This window comes from Octopus bimaculoides, chromosome 9, assembly GCF_046866305.1.
Source record: "Octopus bimaculoides isolate indiv1 chromosome 9, ASM4686630v1, whole genome shotgun sequence".
NCBI lineage: Eukaryota > Metazoa > Mollusca > Cephalopoda > Octopoda > Octopodidae > Octopus > Octopus bimaculoides.
Genome location: NC_142936.1, coordinates 74317741 through 74339149, shown reverse-complemented (window position 1 = coordinate 74339149; position 21409 = coordinate 74317741). Strand labels below are relative to the sequence as shown.

Genomic DNA, 21409 nt, shown 5'->3' with positions numbered 1-21409 from the left:
GCCCTCTATTGTACTGTACCGAAGATAACACCTTTGCTTATCTACAGAAGGCTTTACGATTTGTCTTAATATTTTCGACAGCCCTGGCTTCTTTTTCTACCCTTATCGTTTCATGAGAGTGTTTGAAATCGTTTTCGATCTGAAGCAACGTACGTTTGAGATAGAATCGTTTGTTATCATTTAGTGGCCCATTTAGAACCATCCCTGGGAATTATATTTTTATGTTGATTTGGCATTCTCTCTGGAACAAACTTACTGCATACGTCATGTGCGATTGTCATTAAGTGCTGCAGCTTTATGTCAATATCTTGCGTATATGTATATATATATGTGTGAGTATATATATATATATATATATATATATATGCGCGCGAGAGTGCGTGTGTGCGTGTGTGTGTGTGTAAATAAATGAATTATAGGGAAAATATTGTTTTATAAAATGGTTTAACATATTTTGTACTATAATGTAGCCAAGGAAGTTCTTGCGGTTTTTAACCTTTAAATTCAGATGCACATATATCGGCTGAAACCAAACGTTATTTATTGAAATGAACACCATCAGAATCAACACACATTTGCCAACGCGCAGCATGTTTATCTATGCCAGTAGCGTAAAAATCTCGCGTTCTGGTAGCGATGAAGTCGTCGAAGGCGTATTTGGTATCGTCTTGTTTCTTAAGTATTTCTTACGCAGGAAGTTGTCTACATGCTTGAAAAAGTGGTTGTCGGTAGGCGAGAGGTCTGGTGAGTTTGGCGGATGACAGTTTCGTAGCCCAAATCGTTCGACGTCTGCAGGGTCAGTTGTGAGACGTGTGGACGAGCGTTGTCGTGGAGAAGAATGGGTCCTTTTCTATTGATTAATGCTGGTTGTTGTTGCCGGAGTTCCTTATGCATTTCATCCATTTGCTGAGAGTACTTCGCCGTAATGGTTTCGTCTTGATCCAAAAAGCTGTGATGGATGATACCGGCCGCAGACCACCAATCAGTCACCATGACCTACTTTTGGTACAACTTTGGCATCGGGAAGTGCCCTGGAGCTTCGTCACCGTCCAACCCCTGAGCTGAGTGTCGCCGGCTGTCGTAAAGAATCCACTTTTTATCGCATGTCACAATCCGGTCGTAAAGAATCCACTTTTTATCGCATGCCACCCATTTTGTGTGGCACCAATTTCTGAAGTATTTTTGTTTTTCCAATCTCTTTCAAGCGGTTGGAAATTGTCGTATACGATACCATTAATTCAGAAGCAAATTCCCAAACAGTTGTGAGTTTAACGGCTTCGACATATGCTCTTAGTTGATCGTTGTCAACATACGATGGCCGACGACTACGCTTAATATTTTTAAAACTCTCCTCACCACTACAAAATTTCTTGAGCTACCATTGTTCTGTCCCTTCATTAGTGGTTCCTGGGCCAAACGCATCGTTGATATCACGAGCTGTTTCAGCAGCTTTTCGGCCTAGCTTGAACTGGAATAAGAAAATTGCGCAAATTTGATTTTTGTCCATGTTGTATTCAACGTTCCAGAAACAATTGTCTAATTATTCAAAAAGAAAAAGTAACACGACTAGATAGAGCGAAAAACGGGCTCTAAAATAATATATAAAGTCAAAGTAATTTAACGAAAATTAATTTGAAAATATATAATTAAAAACCAAAATTATAATTCCGCAAGAAGTTTCTTGACAGCCTCATATATTATGGATGGTTAACGACATATACTATCAGTACAACTCATCAATTTTTTTGTACCAGTTGCCAGAAAAGTGTTTAATATATAAAATCGGTATATCTAATAATGTTATATTTGTAAAATTTATAGCAGGTAGAATCAATTAATTACTACACTAACTCAGCCACTACGCATGTCATATATCGATTGTCGATTAGTATAAACATATACGTATTTTGCCATCGAACTAGTTTTCAGTTGCTAATCAGTGCCTATTCCTCGTAGAAGACAGACAATTAGTAAGGTAATATTAACTTGCAGCAGAAGAATAGGACAAAAATTTATGTCGAATAATAGAAATTTTGTGCTAATTTTATATATTAGACTCAGTAAAAATTATTCCCAATATTATAATCGGATGGTAAAGACGATCGGACTATACTTTTCTCCAACGTTATAAAACTCAATATTTTCCTGATCATAAAATGAATAAACCTAGGCAACGGAGTTGTTTTACATTTGTTGCACTAATAGTAACCGTCTGTCTTGTCTACTTCGGTATTTTAAGGATTTATACTGTAAATGTCCAGGTAAGTCTTTGTGAGTAGCCATTTTTCCGTTGTACTTATGCGCATCTCGTTTTACTAAGCTTTCAGCAAAATGTAATTAATTCTTTATTACAAACACGCGCGTGCGCGCACACACAAGCACATACAAACACACACACACATACGCACACAGATACACACACACACAAACACAAAGACACACACACAAGCGCACAGATACAGTGTTTTTAATGCATTCAGAGGTCATTTGCTCAGCTGATATAGTTTTTATAAGGTAGTGAACATTGGTAACAATACTTTTTGTCAAACTTAGAAATGCACCCACATCGTTCAACTTCTGTAGGGAGGGTCAGTAATGCAACGTGTGGCACAGCGTGTTCATGCAGAAGAATGGGTCCTTTTCTATTGAACAATGCTGGCTATTGTTGCCGGAGTTCCTTATGCGTTTCATCCATTTGCTGACAGTACTTCTCCGTCGTAATGGTTTCGTCTGGATCCAAAAAGCTGTGATGGAGGAGACGGACTGCAGACACACACACTCACACGCACACACACACACACACACACACACACACACACACAGACGCACGCACACACATACACATACACGCACACACACACGCACACACACACACGCGCACACACACACAAACACAAGCGCACAGATACAGTGTTTTTAGTGAATTTAGAGGTCATTTGCTCAGCTGATATAGTTTTTATAAGGTAGTGAACATTTGTAAATATACTTTTTGTCAAACTTAAAAATGCACCCACAACTGCAAGCTGAGAAAGCAGACTTTAGGAATAGCTGTCCCACTTGTGATAGTATTTCTTTGTTTGGTCGGGATTTTACTCCTTTTTTATATATCAAGCATTGCAATGAAAGTTTCAGATAAACCAATACAAACTTTCACTATAAAGACATATTGATATTACTATGTGTTGTTAATTACTATGGTAATATTGATACGTGTCATCTTATAGATCCAGCTATGTGTCTATTTCACACATGCTCTCTTGTAAAGAGCAACACAAACGATATTAATGAAGCTATGGTATTGAATACAATCACCTGATTTTCATAACAAAACCTTTTTGACAGTAACAGATATTGATAAAAATATTGAAATTGATTTATAGATATATTAAACTGAATTTCCAGTTCGTTTTAAAATTTTCAAGATTATAATGTACTATACATTCACCAACATATTCAATAAAAATTCAATATAGCGTAATATTGGTTGCCATTTCAACATGGCTGTTCCATACGGAACTATGTTACTACATTTCAGCTTCTTGAAATATCTTTTCCAGGTGGTTAACGACATACAACCCTCTCCGCCAGCGTGGCATGATCAGTAGACTAGATTCTATTAATATTAGTAAAGGCATTTGGAATTTAAAGGATAACAATATTAAATATAATTTAAAGCAGTCCACTATTAGAGATGCACCATCGTATAATATTGGTAAATCTACTTTGCCTCGAAGTATTATATTTCCTGATTACGTCTAGATAAATTTTATTGAATTTTATTGGATACTTAACTTTAAGACGTAGCCTTAAATTGAAAAAGATATTCAAATATTTCAATTAGTAATTATAATAAACTTTTATTTTATTATTATATAAGTTTAATTTCTATTAAAGTGCTTAATATAATGAGTAATTAATTGTAGCTTTCTTTTAATATTTAAGTTTCGATTAATCATAACATAGAATTCTAATCTATAATTTTTATTTCTAATTATCTGCCGATGTAATCAAGAATTGTATATATTATTACTTATAGAATTTTTTGTTAATTATTGTATAACTAACTGGTGTACCCGGTAATTCCCGGAATTAAAGATGTTCTGTTGAAACGCCTTATTACTCTGGTATAAGAAAACAATTTCGTTATAACTGCTACAAAGGTGTATTATCCGTCGCGAAAAAGTACAAAAATCTGTCTGCTGGAGGAGGTAGAGATTGTTGGAGAAAGTACTCTGACTCGTCGTGGCATTTGAAAGTGAACTTTATGAAGGCTAATTTAGTAAACGTAATATGTAAATGTAGTATATATGTATTTAAATATATGAATGTAGTGTTTAATGTTTAAGAAGGAAATGAAGAGAGTGTGATAATAACGTTCAGACTCACTGATGGTCGCTTTCAGTAACTGCCTTTACCTTACGTATTTCTTGTTTTTATAACTGTCGAAAAAACAGCCAGAATGATAGACATATTGTTGAGGACTAATGGTTTTGTTGGAGATCTGTTATCTCCATTCCAGCCCCTAGTGGCCTAGATGAGGTTAGAAGGGTCAAATAGCAAAGACATTATTCTGCTTAGCTAAGCCACTAAAAATATGTTGTAGAATATAAAAAAAATTATCTACTCTCATGGAAATAGTGTAACTGTAAAAATGTAGAATTATCGGAGTAATGGGCATTCGAAAAAATATGTATGTATAGAAATGTAGGAATTAATTCTTTAAGGTTTATGATTCAAATCTAGGAAGTGCAATAATAGTGTTTAGCAGTTCAAAACTGGGTAGTGAAATGCAGAATTAGATCGGCTGATCGTGAGAATCAAATATAGATCGTTTCGCTAAAAACTGCAGGCAGTATGGGTTATTTCCCTTGAGTTGTTTAAATAGAATTTTATTAATGTGTAATAGATAGAAGGATCCATTGGAGGGGCCCTATTATCGATTTTTTTCAAGAATCTAAGTATGTCACGAGGTTTCCAGATATGAGTTCTACTCCACGTGTCAAGTAAAGTATAAAAGTGATATTGTCTGCAAAAATTAGAAATTGGACACACAAAAAATCAATATTGAAATAATCGAACATATACAATGAAACCTGTAAAATATTTCTAAATTCGATGGCTCAATTAGTTTCATGAAAATGTTGTATGAACTGTAAATAAGTAATAAATTTTATGATTTGTAAAATAAGTGTACGTGATACAGGATGTCACAATTGAATACGGTGTGGAAGTTTGGTTTCATTTTTGAAGAATTTTAAGCATTCAAAGTATGAGTTCATTGTATTGGAACACACTTAATAAATACGTTCTGGAATCAAAATTGATATACTGTCATCGGAATCGTTAACTGGAAAAAATGCAGAATTATCGGAGCTATGGGCATTGAAAGTGTACATGCATGAAGAAAGTGCAATAATAAGGATTAGCAGTTTAAAACTGCAAGTAGTGAAATGCAGAATTAGGTCCGCTGATCATGAGAATCAAATATTGATCGCTTCACTAAAAACTAACAGCTGTAAATGCTGGTGGTGTGGGTTATTAAAAAAATATTGTGTAGGTGCTACGGGTTATTTCCCTTGGGTGTTTAAAAAATTAGTTATATCAGGTAGATATAAAGGTCCCTTCCAGGGGTCGTATTATCGATTTTTTCAACAATCTAAGTATGTCACGAGGTTTCCAGACATGAGTTCTACTCATGTGTTAAGTTTCATCAAAATCAATAAAACGATGTAGGAGGAGTTACCTAACAACGCCACAAACAAACACACACCGATTTTCCACATATGTAGTAGATAAGCTTAATTCCTATAGAATATTATAATATTGAAATACATAGGTATTTAATTATCTTATCCGTTATTTTATTCTTTAGTCATATAGCGTATTCATTAATAATTGTATATATTATCATTAATTATAATAATTTTTCAATTGTTATATTAGGTTAGTTCCTATGTAAGAATTTATTATAATGAATAAATAGATATTTTGTTGCATTTTCTGTAATTTTTGTTTTTTAATTATCCATTGAGATCCTCGGTGGTCGTATATGGTGATGAATATAATAATTCTTCAGTTATTATAAAATAAGATTAATTCCTGTCAAAGGGTTTATTACATTAAATAAATAGATAGGTGATTAATTATTGCGACGTAAAGTATCTAAGTTTCTATTAAGCATTACGTAGAATTATTATCTGGAGCTTTTATTCTTTAGTAATCTATTAAGCATAACGTAGTATTCTTGTCTGTAGTTTTTGTTTTTAGATAACCAGTGGCATCATCAATTTCCCTCTCTAATTCATTAGCCTACAGGTGCATTATTGAAGTAGGTTCATTCACACGGGCCATTTTCGCTACTTTCACCCACCTTTTAGCAAATGTACTGGGAGGCAGCACCCCTCTCTCCCCCCTGATATTCCTTTCCAAGTGAAATTTGAAAAAAGTGGATGAGGGCTTGGCCTTTCAACGTGGTCCACTATACAACCTCTTTCACTACTGCTATCAGACAGAGGAGAATGGCCTCCCCTTCTGGACCAATGGAAAGCGGCAGATTAATCCTCGGTATGGACTCGGCCGATAGCCGGATCCGTCCTTCATGTGATAACAGCAGTTCAGCATAATCCCACAAGTCAGTAATGCAAAGACACTGGACGAGTGCGTACAGAACGGTTTCGTTGCTCTGCGCGTATCTCAGGCAGTGTCCGTCTGACAGCACTTCCGTGCTTGTAGAGTTTATCTCGAACCGACAGTGCCCTGCCAGTAGCACTGCCAAGCTAGGGATTTCTGGAAGTTATCCATTGTCCCCGGCTCGAAAGCCCTCCTGAACAGACTGGTCAATTCGACTTCGTCGACGCCTAGCGTCTCTGTTTGTGTCATCACACTTTCCCTCCTCTAGCCCTCTATAGAACTCAAGAGTGGATGTTCCACTGGTCGCATTGACCGACTGGTAGAGGACAGTGAGTGCGTGGAAACTTTCCAGTTGCCTGTCACCCTCGCTCGGTCACTTCTTGACATGACTCAGGACTGCAGCTCAGTCAAGGAGACGAGCTGGACAAAGGTCTCTTTTGACAAACGGCGACCACACCTCTTGACAGTTTAGGCAGAATATCTAAAGTTACCGCAGCCTCGGCGCATGTCTGCGCATCATTAGCCATGCATGGCCAGCCCTCCACGTAGAGGGTGTTGGCAGAAGATGAACCGCCTTCCCAATGGAACCTGTCCGCCCCGCCAATATTTGAAACGGAGGCACTCCAACTTGGCGAGGCGTGAATGGGGGCAGTGCATGACAGTCAAGTGGTAGTAGATGACGGATGCGATGTATGCATTCGCCATCTCCACCCGACTTTTCAGTGACAGCTTCCTCGTATCCCATTTGTAGGTGAGACTGGCTGGCTATCCTACTCGTCACCTCATCCCAATTTTTATCCACCTGGAGGTGTGGTCCAACCCAAACTCCAAGCAACTTTATCTGTCCATCTGTTCAGCGCCTAACGATGCTGTTGAATGGCATGTATTTGCCTCTCCAGGTGCCGAGTTGCAAGCCCACCGAGTTTTCCGGGTTATGTGATGCTCCCGTCAACTTTTCAAATTCTTCGTATAATGTGCCGACCATTTCAATTTCTGAGGTGTCTAACATCATCACGATGTCACGCGCATGCGCTGACACGGCCCTTTTGCATCACCGTTCGAGCGGGTGGCCCTGCACAGCTGAATGTCACACACACATATGCATTTGTTCATGTAAAGATATATATATATATATACATATACATATATATATGTATGTATGTATGCATATATGAATATATATACATAAATATATACATACATATATACATACATATATATATACATATATATATATATATATATATATATATATATATATATATATATATATATATATATATATATATATATATATATATATATATATATATATATATATATATGTATGTATGTATATATATGTATGTATGTATGTATAGCCTATGGTGTGCCTGGTTGGTAAGGAACTTACTTCCTAACCACATGGTTCCAGATTTGATCCCACTGCTATAACTTCGGATCGACCGAAACCTTGTGAGTGGAATTTGTAGAGGGAAACTGAAAGTCGTCTGTCGTATATATAATATATATGCATATAGTTATGTGTATGTGTTTTTGTGTCCCTTCAGGCTAAGGAGGAGAATCCCAATGCACAGAGAAGTTCAGGAAGCTCAACACAGCTGCCGGTAGGTGAAAAGAGATTCTCTAACTGCGTGGTTTCACTGGAAATTGATGGTGTCAGGGTGTCTGGGTATGGAATCAGTGTGGTTTGTGAACATATGACCTTGTGTGCGCGTGTCTGCGCGTATGTGAGAATGTGAGGTGCGTGTGTGTGTGTGAATAAGTAAGTTTGCGTGCGTGTGTATATACACGCACACAAACAGACACGCAGATACATGTATGCATATACGCACACACAGAGATGCACACACACACACACACAAACACATATATATATAGGAAAAAGTAGTATTTGAAAATGCACTGAGAATAGTTAAAATATTTCATTTACTTGAGGATTCAACCGGTTTTACAATTTACACTGACTTTCAAAATGTAGCAATAGAAAGACGTGGCTTATGTCGCAGCCGTCTTGCTTTAGACTAGTGTTTGGAGCTTGCTCTATTTTTATAGGGTACTCATGGCTCATATTGGTATATTTGTTACGGTAAAATGACTTTTTACGGAAAAAATTTGACCTGGTTTAAATTTGTATGTTGTGTCTTCAATAAGGTTGATGCAAGTCACGCAATTGGGGAGGGGGAACATTTTGAGTGTTTGTGTGGGACTTGTAGAAGGTAATTTAGCGTTGATGAGAAACATCTTGTGGGACTTTGATTGTCTTTTACTTTTGATTATGTTGTGTGTTTCGAATGCTTGTTTCATTCTTGGGTCTTATGTGAGAAGTAAGATGTTTTGGTGGATGATATTGTTAACTTCTGTGATTATTGGGTTGTGTTGTAATAAAGGTTAGAATATTGGATGTATCCGGAGCGTTTTACGTTTTCCGTAGTTCTTGGATATTTATTGCGTTGGCTCCTTCTATTTCGTTGTCAATTAACATTGATGAATATTATCTTTTAAGTAGTATTTGTTTTAGTTCCTGGAGTCTTTTATTGCTAGTTTCAGTGTCCGAGAAAACTGTGCAGATTCTAAGGGAATATTATTCTTTGTCTCTTTCGGATGGTATGAGTAGAACAATAGGTATTGTTTAGAAAATGTTTGTTTGTAGTGAATGTCTATGTCTATATAGATGCTTTAATCTCTTTCGATGTTTAGTATATACAAGAAAGGTAGTTGGCTTTTACAGTATTCCATAGTGAAATTGATATTATTATTTATGCAGTTAATTATGGTTTTGAAATCTATAAGCTGTTCAAATGTATGTGGCCATAAGTCATCTAGGTAACGTTTCCAGTTTTCTAGTAGATATTAGTGGAAGTTGAAGCCATATTTTATTTTCGATTGTTCATATATCAGAATCTACATGTAGGCCATGACTAATTTGGCGTAAGTCGGAACAACTTTTGTCGCCACCGCAGTCTCAGATATTTGTTTGTAAATGTTATCATCGAAGTCAAAAGCGTTGTTCTAAATTTGATCTCGTGTTCATTCTCTACAAACGCTTGACAGAAAGCATTCAGAGTATTGATTGTTTTGTACTGTCACTAGACACGTAGACACGTTCAGTCAACCGTATCAATCTTATCTTATGAGACCTAGCATTGTCACTTGATACTAACACTCTGAAGTTGTGGGGAAGCTACAAAAATTCTAAGACTAGTTATTTGACTATCCTCTACCAGTCAAGTCCCTTTCAAAACATATACAAATTTGAACCATGAAGTCCCTATAGAAATAAGGTGGGCTTCAAACACTAGTCTGAAGCACGACAGCTGCGACATTAGCCTCGTCTTTCTATTTCAACATGTTGAAAATCAGCGTCAACTGTGAAACAGGTTAAATCTTTAAATAGAATAATAAAAAAATATTTTAGCAATTCTCAGTGCATTTTTAGCTTCTATTTGTCCTATATTTCTACACTTGTGGAATAAAATAACTTTGTTCTCTCCCTCTATCTTTCTCTCTCTCTTTCTCTCTCCCCCTCTCTCTCTCTCTCTCTCTCTCTCTCTCTCTCTATCTTTCTTCCTCTCTCACTCACACACACACACACACACACACACACACACACACACACACACACACACACATATATATATATATATATATATATATATATATATATATATATATATAAAAGATAATAAGAGTGAAAAAACCACAGAAGGCTTGTGTTACATGGTTAAAGTATATATTTAAATTATGTCAGAAAAATGTTAGAAAAATGTTATAAAATCTTTTTGGTATATAAACATTGTATTTTGAGAAATAACCGATTTCGTATTGTCTTTTCAAATTTCTCTACTTCATTGTGTCGAAAAGACAACACGAAACCGGTTATTTCTCAAAATACAATGTTTATATACCAAAAAGATTTTATAACATTTTTCTAACATTTTTCTAACATTTTTCTGACATAATTTAAATATATACTTTAACCATGTAACACAAGCCTTCTGTAGTTTATTCACTCTGATTATCTTTTATACATCCAACCACGTGCTTTCACATACAAACTTTCTCACACACATATATATATATATATAAATAGATAGATAGATATATGTATATATGTGTGTGTGTGTGTGTGTGTGTGTGTGTGTGTAGATAGATATACACATATACATATACACACATTCACATATACGCAAGTCTGTATCCAACGCTTTAATATGATTATGATATCCTATAACAACACACCAGAATCAGAAATCTCTATTTATTAATGTAAAACGATCCGAATAATAATAATAATAATAATAATAATAATAATAATAATAATAATAATAATAATAATAATAATAATAATAATAATAGAATACCGCAAAGAATAGCAAGCAGCATGGACATTTGACAGTAAGCTGCTGCGAAGATAGAGCAAATCTAAAACGATTACGAAACAGGAATTAAGAATCCGAAACCAATGAAAGAAAACAATGTTTTAATGTAAACCATCTCAAAGAACCCAAAACTGTTTTTATATGGAGTTTGTATATATATATATATATATATATATATATATATATATATATATATATATATATATATATATATATATATATATATATATATATATATATATATAGTTTCCTTCATATCCATAGCCATATCAATATGTACGAGACAATGTAAACTGCAAAATTTTTATTTTTTAATTTTAAATTTTAAATTTTAATTACAAATTCTTCCATATCTATACATGTCGTCTATGCATACACACATTGTTTTTTCTTCTCGGTTTTCCGTTTACACGTCAAAAATAATCATAAATACCAAAGAAACATCAACACATGTCCATGGGCGGTGTTTTTGTTTAAGGAAAAATATAATGTATCAATGTATGGTAATAAGAGGTGTTCACAAGTATTATTACATAGGTTAATTTGGAAATTTAGTTTTTATAATCATTCTCATTCATTTAAGTATAGAAGAAAAGGTAATTCTACAAATATTAATAAATGCATTAGAAAATCAAATGATAGGAACACAAATTATGATTGAAAGTTGTCCATTATTCGTTACGCATGATAGTACCATATTGGCAATTCTAAACGTGATCTTGACATAGAAAAATGTATGATATAATTACGTCTAAATTAATTTTATTAAATTATAATAATAAATTCACAATGAAATGTCATAAATTTAGGAAGGCATTTAAATATTTCAATTGTTGATTATAATTGCTTTGGTATATAATAAACATGATATTTCTAAAACTATTTCGCAAATATGATTGATAAATAACTAATTGTCGTGACATAGAATGTGTGTGTCGTACTGTAGTATCTATATCTTTGTATATTAAACTTTCATTATCCACCTACGTCACCAAATGTTGAATAGCAATCTACTGTTTCTAAAACATTGTATTTCTTCTTAACTTTCTTTTTATATTCGTTCGTGCACTGGAGATATTTTCCAAGTTCACACTAACTTTCGATCGCTTTGCAAACATTAACATGTATTTTGGTATATATAAATTTGAATAATATATTCTATATATAAATATGTTGGTAGAACTGAAGCAATCGTGGGCATTGTGTGGTGAATTGAAGAATTAAAGTTATATTTTTTCTATCCGGATTTTTTACACACACACATATATATATATATGTGTGTGTTTGTGTGTGCATATGAATGTTTATATACAGACGTGCAGAGACATACACACAAGCACATTAATATAATAAAAATTTTTTACTTCGTACCATAAATATATAAATGCCTTCTTAAGTAAAAGCTAATAAAATCTTAACTACTGCCCACTGAGAACACTTTAAACATACTTTTATTAAAGTCTATCTTCCATACTTTGTTTAGGTTTTGCCATCCCCAGAAGAGTTGAAAACAAAATCAGATTCAGAACTTGAGGATTTATACCATGGGTAATATTCTTTCATACCTCTATTTTTTGCACGCTGTTGCTTGTTAACTATAGTATTAAAAAATCTTTCAATGCTATTCAGCTGTTTTCTATGTGTTTTAAAGCTAATGATACGGAGACCAACACGAGTAAGATAAGATTGTTCTCTTATCTATTTATTTTTGTTACAATAATTTAAATAATTTGCAGCTGTTGATTCCTAATGCTGCTTTTGTTTTCTTGCTGGTAAAGTTTTGATAGGTTTTCCAAAATTTAAACTTCCATGGATTTCTCATTGAAGTTTTCTTCTTCCAATGCGTCCTTGGCTTTTCCTAATTTTAACTTATGCACTCTAAACTCGTGAAAATTTTCTTCTTTCTCTCCTTTATCCCTATCTTTGTTATTAACCCAGTGTTTATCATTTTTTTTCCATAGCATCTTAAGGTATAGCTGTGTGGCAATGCTTTTTTGTTTCCCAGCCGCATGTTCTGGGTTTGAGTTTCATTATGTGGCAACATGTGCCAGCGTCTTCTACTATAGCTGTAGGCCAACTAAATCATTGTAGAATGGACTTGAACGATGGAAATTGGAATGTATGTGTGTGTCACTGTCTCCTTGCTTTGACGTCTTGCAATAGATATAAAGAAATTCCACCATCATGCATACAATGTCCTTAGTTTCTAATCTCCCATATAAACAAGTCATGAGATGGGTAATATTATCTTATTTGGATACAGATAAAGGTCGGTGGAAGTAAAGGCATCCAGCCAAATAATATCAACATCAACCATTTGCCTGACTCACGGGAGCATAAAATAGTGGACATTAAAACCAAACTGACGACTGAGGTTATGGTTTTCTTAGATTTAAGACTTGAAGTTTGCTGACCCATGTCAAGAAATTGTGTGTGGAAGAATATTCCTGTTTTATTTATCAAGTCAACCCATTATACAGAAGCTCCTTAGTCAAATCAAAGGAAACCTATCCGATGATAATGTATATTTCACTACCATACAGAACCAGATGAGTGTCTTGAATGTGTGGTCTTATTTATTCACGCTTTAGTCATTTATTGGTTACCTCGAATCCATAGATCTAAAGAATTGGCCGGGACTTCTCAATAGCATCAATAACAATTCTGACAACTCAGTGAAGACACATCCACGTGATCATTCGGCTTGCTGGATACAGCAGCCAATTTTCCCTCAAAGACATTAGGATGAGCATGCAACTGTACAAACCATGCAAAGGCAGACATCGGAATACTATACAATCCTTGAATCTGTTGGAACCTGTCAAACCTTCCTACCTAAGCTAGCAAAGAAGAGGGTAAATTTTCTTAAATTGGAAAACTGGAAAAAATGCTTGTAACAGAATTAACTCCACTTAAGAAATCCCAGAACCAGATGATGGTGGTGTTAAACCACTTCATCTAAGAACTCAAAGTGCAGAAAGCATAAATTAATCTCACAAAGCATCTCATCTAACAATCTGAAATTCTTCCAGTCTGTTGTAGAGGAATGATGCTATATTTTATCAACCTTTAAAATATCGAAAGCAAAATTGATTTTGGTGTAATTTGATGTAAAACACCGTGGCCAGAACAGATTTTATTGTCTTTGAGGAAATGTTAGATATAGTTTCTACTGTGGTTCTCTGTCAGTCTCTTTAATGTTGTAGAGCAACAAGAAATAACCTTTCGCAGAGTGAAGTAAATAATGCAGCCTTTCATTCCCAGTTGTTTGACTTCATTTCTCTTGTCAGCCTTTTATAAACATCAAGTACTTGTGTCTGTGTAAAAGAAAAATCAATAATTTATTTGTTGAATACTATTGCAGATTTATGAACCAAACTCAGGTGAAGTGAAACAAGATAGTGCGCATTGGTTCTCGTGGAGACGGAGGATGGTATGTTTGTTTGGATAATGAATATTATCCCATGAAGCCTTGCTTGGTATACTCATTTGGGTATGTACTCACACACATATGTGTCTATACATATATATATATATATACATATATATATATATATATATGAAGAGGTTATATAGTACATCCGATTCAAGCGGCTCCATTTAATTGAATAATGCAATCATTACATCAGTTTAAATGCAGGGCTATCCTCAGCTGCATAAATAAATAGACTTCTTAATCGGTTGGATACATTAATATAATTTTACTCAATTCTTCTAATAGAGCAACAAGAGGGAACGAGCCCATGTTGCTACTAACGTAGTTAAGAATATACTGCACTTCTAAGAACTGTATGAAGTTTGTTAGGGTCATAGTTTGTAAAGGATTGTGGTTCATTTTTAATTTATTAGTCTTTTTTTTATCAACTACTAAATCTAAGGCAAGAGAACACTAATAAAACCTATGATGTTAATACAGAGGAAATTATCATGGGGTACTATGGATGATTGTATATAAACAATATTGTTATGTTGTATAAAGATAAAATTTAAGATTACTAAACATGATATCATAACCTGAATGGATAAAACGTGTATATATACTAATTTTCATAATTAGAAAGGGAAGATTACATAGAAATAATTTAATATTCATTCCTGTACTTAATTATTTACTTATTAGGTGGTTTCTATAAAGATTGCTCTGGGTATTTTCTTATGGAATACTGGGGCGATAAATCATATTATCTTTATATTAATTATAAGCTAAGAATCAGAAGAAAATCAGTAAAAATAAGTTGTGCACAGATACATATACCTATTGAACTCTGTGCGCACATAGTTAAATATGGTTATAATATCATTTTTAGTAATATTAAATTTTATCTTTATACAACATAACAATATTGTTTATATACAATCATCCATAGTACCCCGTGATAATTTCCTCTGTATTAACATCATAGCTTTTATTAACGTCTCGCCCTTTTAACTGGTAATTCACATCTTGATTTGGGGTCTTCCTCTACCTAGCTTCTTTGATAGACAATTACTTATACAAATCCTAAGATCCTGACAATATTTATGACCATACCCAACTATAAACTGTCAACTCACTCCTGTCTTCCATTCTAAACAGACGCTGTTCTCTAGCCTTAGACTTGGTAATTGATAAAACGATTAATAAATTGTAAATGACCCTCAATCCTTTACAAGTTATGACCCTAACAAACTTCATACAGTTCTTCGATGTGTAGTATATTCTTAACTACATTAGTAGCAACATGGAGTCCTCCCCTCTTCTTGCTCAATTAGAGAATTTGAGTAAAATTATATTAATGTGTCCAACAGATTAATGCAGCCGAGGATAGCCCTGCATTTAAATTCCTGTAATGATTGCATTATTCAATTAAATGGAGCCGCTTGAAACGGTCGTACTGCATCACATCTTGATATCCTGTTGCTTATTTTGATTTTATTCACTTTATTTTAAGTTGTACGGAAAACACCGCTCTGACTTGGTGCTTCAACTTAAGTACGTAATTCAGCTGTATATATATATATGGTGCGTAAGTTATTTGTGGACATATTTATTTGGGGGTCATTGCCGCATGTTTTGTTAACTCCGTATAATCTTTGTTTCAGAAAATTATAATGGTAGACCCTCAGCTTACTCAAGAAATGAAGAGGCATTCTGTTATTGTGGTTATAAAAAGCTGGACATAGCGATTTAGAAATATCGCGAATTTTAAAAATTATCAGATTTTTTGTCTATAAACTTTTAAGGAGCTAGAGACTGAAGACGGAAATGTATCACTAGTATTAAAGCATAAAAAGCATTCTAAATGCTTTGTAATTATTAGAACACCTGAATTTGTCGAGTAAGTTCAACAGACCATTGATTACCATTCTAAGAAGTTCATGAAGTTGAAAAAAAATCGACCAAGATCAAAAAGTTAACAGAAGAAATGACAGATGGCTATGTGCAGATCCTTCTGAATCTCCAAGTGTTATACATACAATATTTCCTACAACTGTAATGGTTTTAGTGGTTGTCATCAATGAAAGACATATGATGCCTCCTTACTTCTTTCGCCAAGCTTTTCTCAAATTGCAAATTTTGATGCAGAATTTAGTCCGTTATGGTCAATGAGACAATCACGTTGCACACCTTTCCAACCACTGCTGTAAACAGCGAAAGTAAGCTAGAACGTTAAAATTTAGTGCGCATGCACAGCAGACTACACGATCAATCTGTGGCAAGCGGCTTTATTCTACGTGCTTTAGCTTCGTTACTATGGCAACAGTCCGGATACTTTTTCCTCGGGTGTTAATGAGTCTAATCTGGAATTGTTGAATGCATCACGTACAATTCAGAGATTGTCGTATCCTGAACAATACTGTTAGGTGACCTGAGTTTATAAATACAGGCCTAATATCTCGAAACCATTATGAGTCTGTCGCGTCTTGTTTTTCGACCTCCAGATACGTATCGATGTAGCTGCGTTGTACGTCGTACGAAACTAAGTTTTATGGAGTTGAGTAAAACTGTTATTAAATAATACATGTAACGTCAACCAAATATGTTTGTACACGCGTTCGTGTATATATATATTTCCTATATGTCTGTGATATACGTATGTATATATATATATATATATATATATATATATATATATATATATATATAATATAAATAATATATAAATATATGCATATATCCATACATATATGTACATACCTACATCTATATGTATACATACATGCATATATGGGTACAGGACATCACAAAAAATCGTTAAACACAATGAGAAACGAAAATATAAAAACGAAAACAGAAAAGGAACTTTTTTCGAACAACGAAAAAAAACCAAACAGAGAAACGAGACATGCAACATAAAGTGTATAACCCTTCGTCAGTTGTCCCTGTTCCATCTACTTCGCGTTTCGAAGGCAAGGACAATACGCGACTTTGTTGGAACAGTCCTTCCAGCAAAGCAAATTTGGAATTTTTTGCGGAGGCTGAAAGTGTTAACAAGAACATAACAGTGAGAACAAGACAGTAAATGAAACAGTGAGGGCTACACGTGTGTGTGTGATATATGTATATATATATATATATATATATGTATGTATGTATGTATGTATGTATGTATGTATGTATGTATGTATGTATGCATATCAAGAGATATTTAAGGAAGAATGTAATGATCGAGAAGGTGAATTACAAGGACCTTTTTTTGTGCACAGTCTGTGACAGACCATACCTGTCTTTGGCTGGCCTCAAATCTCACCTGGCCTCAAACCTCAATCAGCTATTCTGACTATATGTCTGTGCACACGTTTGAATGTGGTGTGTGCCAGAGGGCTTGCAAATCCAATGGGGGTCATAAAAGACATGTTAGGATCCACAATGAGCAGAACTTACTTGCAGGTAATGGTAGTACAAATCAGAGGTGCAATCTGTGTGGATGTTTTTTCAAAACATTGTCTAATTTAAAAAGCCACATCAGACGCCATGAAGGGGCTAAGGTGTAGGTGCAGGAGGTGGTAAAACTCTGTGTAAGGAGTAGACAACCACCACCATGTATGCATGTATGTATATATGTTTGCATGTATGTATGTATGTGTAAACAAAGAAACATACATACATACATGCATGCACGCATGCATGTATGTATGTATGTATGTATGTATGTATGTATGTATGTATGTATGTATGTATGTATGTATGTGTCTACAAAGAAACACATACACATATATGGACACGTTCGAGGATATAAGGTTAAGAAATTTGTTTTATCACCTTCATGTTCAGTTGCACTTTGCGGCACTTAAGACCAGTTTCTCATCCTATAACGCCAGACGGGCGAAAGTTTTGTAAGTTGATTTGGTAGATTGAACCTAAGAGAAGCCTGGTGTATATGCATATGTACTTATATATATCATCAGCTTCATCATAATCATCTTCATGTTTAGAACATCTACGTCGCCATACATTCATGTGTCGGACAGAATTCGTTGAGGCAGATTTTCTCAGCCAGATGTCCTTAGCTGTTTTCCAGTAAGGTACTATTGCCCCGTGGCCAAGAAGTTCTTCACAGAAGAACGAAAATGAAAAGTCGCACTTGTGACAGTGATATTCGTTTACGACGATCATGCACGGCCAAGACAGAGACACCATCTCTCTTTCTCTCTGTTTCTCGTTCTTTCTCTCTCTCACATGCACACATACACATGCACACAACTCTCACACACACACACATATATATGTATCTGACTTTCTTTATTTCAACAGGATTGGTGGTGACTCAAGTTTTGACAATGAGATCCAAAAAATCTTTGGCTGTGAAGTACATTCCTTTGACCCATTGTAAGTATTCGTTTACTATAGTAATAGCAGCAGTAGCAGTAGTAGTCTTAGCTCCATCATCATCAGCAGCAGCAGCAGTAACAGTAGTGGTGGTGGTGGTGGTGGTGGTGGTGGTGGTGGTGGTGGTGGTGTACTTATCTCTGTTCAGCATCGTAATTGTTATATTTTGTTCAGTTTGTTGGGAGTTGCGTTTGTTTAAACACAGATCATCCGCGTTCAACTATGTCTAGGTTTCCTAGTAATGACCATTCCATCTTTTTTTATTTATATCTACGACTACACTGTCTAATGCGTGGCTTTTTTCGTTATTTCTTAAGAATGTAAAGTGATTTGTGGGAGATTTTACTGTTACACCTCTCGTCAAAGAGAGCATAGTGGATCCATTTGCCACTATACTCTCTCTGAAGTTGCTAGGAATTGAAGTAAACTCTCCATCGTAAGCTGCTACAATTTGAAGCAAAATATCCCCGTAGTTGAGATTGCTGTGAATGTCGTTATTCTCTTTTTATCTAGTCAAGCATGCTGGTTGTGACAATACATGGCCACTATTGCTTTATTAACGTTTGAAGTGTTGAGAAACTCATACATACTTCCGCAACGTGCAAGATGCTGTAGACAAGATTTCCTCAAATCACACTCTACCATCTTAAAAGAATTACAAAAGCACATATTAGCATAATATAGATAGCCATACAAAATGGGAATATCGCATCTGGCATGCCTTTGTTCACAGGTCTGCTTGATTAGGCCTGTTCAAAATGTTGGATATATTTGAGAAAAATGTGATGTTACATTTCTTTCTTTTCTTTCATTTACTGGATTCTGCCAATGGATTACGACCGTGCTGAAGCATCCCTTTTAAGTGTGTTTTTAGGGGATTATACTGACCCCAGGATTTTGTCTGCTTCTTAATTTAAGGATCCTACAAGATAGAAAATGCAAATGTAATATTTGTTATAAGGGGAAGATAATTCAATCACAACTAAATACCACAAGACATTGCTACTAGTCATTACCCCGCACTGATAAAAACATATTTTCTCCTGCGAATGTGTGTGTGTGTGTGTGTGTGTGTGTGTGTGTGTGTGTGTGTGTGTGTGCGTGTGTGTGTGTGTATGTGTGTGTGTGTGTGTGACGTGACAAGAAGTACTGCCGGCAAAATAGTCTGAGTGTCCAGTTACCCATGCCAAACTCCCAGTACCCAAACAGATGACTCAGTTGGTTCTTTGCGTTCTGCATTCTTGTAAAGTAGAAGAAAATTTTCACTCTGCTTAAACACCCTCATCCCACCCCACCTGAAACTATTCCTGGATCTTAGATACTGTTTTTTAAAACGTCTCCATAAATTTTTTTGTTAATTTATGTTTCACATCCCAGCTCAAAACTGGCAAAGTGATTCTACTAAAGTTGTCATTATTTTAAAAATTAATTGAATGAAATTCAGTGTAAAAGAACAGAGATATGGTCACAAAAGAGTTAACAACACCGCCAGCTGTCTTTAGAAGATTTTATTCTAAATCATTTATGGTAGTTCTCCAGTTTGAAAATAACTTTTTTCCTTTTGTCTCTTCTGAACTGAACTTAAAAAATAAAGGGAACTACCCTTCCCTCACTGACTAAATTAAGAAGTAAAGCATATCGTGCTCCATTTGTGTTATACATCTGAACCAGTGCAGTCTTCTCTCCTGCAAACTATACTTCATTCATTTTAAAATATGATTATTCTTTGTTTTGTTGCATTACCAAAATTTATTTTCCAACATGTCTTTTGTCTTCACAGTGTAAAGAAAGAAAACGTACCAAATTCTAATTTTTTAAATTTCCATGCTATTGGAATAAGTGACAAATCAGGTATTGTCAACGGCAGACAGTTTATGACACTTTTAGACACCCGCAAGCATTTAAATCACGCAAAGGTAAGATTTTGTTTATATGTATATATATATATTCCCACTGCGTGGCACCTTGGGCAAGTGTCTTCTACTATAGCCTCGGGCCGACAAAGCCTTGTGAGTGGATTTGGTAGACGGAAACTGAAAGAAGCCCGTCGTATATATGTATATACATATATATATGTGCTTGTGTGTATGCTTGTGCTTGTCCCCCAGCATCGCTTGACAACCGATGCTGGTGTGTTTACGTCCACATAACTTAGTGGTTCGGCAAAAGAGACCGTTAGAATAAGTATTAGGCTTACAAAGAATAAGTCATGGGGTCGATTTGCTCGACTAAAGGCGGTGTTCCAGCATGGCCACAATCAAAAGATTGAGACAAGTAAAAGACTAAAAGTATATATATATATATATATATATATATATATATATATATATACATATATATACATGTATATATATATATATATATATATATATATATATATATATATATATATATATATATATATATATATATATATATATATATATATATACATGTATATATATATATATATATATATATATATATATATAAACAAAAGTAAATGAGTATATGCATATATACGTACAGGTATGTGCATACCGACATCCACCTGTATGTATAGGTGCATATCTGGGTACAGGACATTGCAAACAAACGTAGACGAGAA

At 34.7% G+C, this 21409-nt stretch overlaps 1 long non-coding RNA gene across 1 annotated transcript; it reads left to right on the top strand.

Moving 5' to 3' along the window:
* The first annotated feature begins 8174 nt into the window (after positions 1-8174).
* Positions 8175-14506, top strand: LOC149134197 (uncharacterized). Its single transcript, XR_016242990.1, has 3 exons — positions 8175-8237; positions 12496-12560; positions 14377-14506. It is a non-coding gene; the product is annotated as an uncharacterized LOC149134197 (long non-coding RNA).
* The last annotated feature ends 6903 nt before the right edge of the window (positions 14507-21409 follow it).